The sequence below is a fragment of the Ambystoma mexicanum genome, chromosome 8, assembly GCF_040938575.1.
Source record: "Ambystoma mexicanum isolate Mex_15411 chromosome 8, UKY_AmexF1_1, whole genome shotgun sequence".
NCBI classification, from domain to species: domain Eukaryota; kingdom Metazoa; phylum Chordata; class Amphibia; order Caudata; family Ambystomatidae; genus Ambystoma; species Ambystoma mexicanum.
In genome coordinates, this window is record NC_090929.1 from 642384754 (window position 1) to 642385728 (window position 975).

The following is a 975-nucleotide window of genomic DNA, read 5'->3' on the forward strand; positions in this document are numbered from 1 at the left end:
AAACAGGGTTCACCACTGAAGTGATGTGACTGTAGCAGTCTTTAAATTAGATTTGAAACTTGAGGGGTAAAGTAATTGCAGTCCAAAACAGCTAAATACGCAGGTCCAAAATATGAAGGAATTAATTTTACCACCACATTCACTCCGAAGCCTATTCGTCTCCTTCAGCATCCCAAAGATTAAGCACATGTTCTGCTCAGCAAGAAAATAAAGTGGCAACACGCTGCACCATCGACATCACAGGACAGTTGCCTATACAACTAGACTTCTGACGATGGGCTCCAGCCGCACTCCCTCACAGATCGTCGTCTTCATCTGGCAGTGCAGTGGTTTGGGCAATCTCTAAATCTTGTTCATACTGTGCTGCCAATGCTGGGTCCATAACTACTTCAGGGGGGTGTGAGGGCTGCCATTGCTACAAACTCCAAGTTGGGATCACCAATTAGCTTTCTTTCAAGCCACAGGAAGGGTTTTTCAAAGTTGTAGTTACTCTTGGCAGAAATATCGTAGTACTGGAGATTCTTCTTCCTGTGAAAGACTATGGATTTCACCTTTACCTTCCTGTCTTTAATATCCACTTTGTTGCCACAGAGCACAATGGGGATGTTTTCACAGAGATCTCGATGCCAGTTGGGGACATTCTTATATGTGACTCTTGATGTGACGTCAAACATGATTCTTTTTTTTTTTTTGGCCTGTGTTTAGCAGCCTGTTCAGCCATGGTTGCAGGGTGCGCAAGTACACAGAATCCGAGGAACATTCTTCAGTGGGGATGTGTCCAAGCTGCTGCTTGTATAATGGTGTGTTCTTACTGGCAGCAGTTAGCAGACCAGTGCACCAGTGCAACCTCCCCAGACTGTCAGAGGCGCCCGTGAGATCCGCACCAGCACTTCTGGATATCAACGGCCACATGGTTCACTGTACCTCAGCTCCCCGGTACCAGTCATCTACAAGCTGGGGTGAGCCGCTGAAGCA

At 46.7% G+C, this 975-nt stretch overlaps 1 pseudogene; it reads right to left on the minus strand.

The window, feature by feature from the left end:
- Positions 1 to 255: 255 nt before the first annotated feature.
- On the minus strand, positions 256 to 674 carry LOC138473639 (GTP-binding nuclear protein Ran pseudogene; annotated as a pseudogene).
- Between the last annotated feature and the right edge of the window lie 301 nt (positions 675 to 975).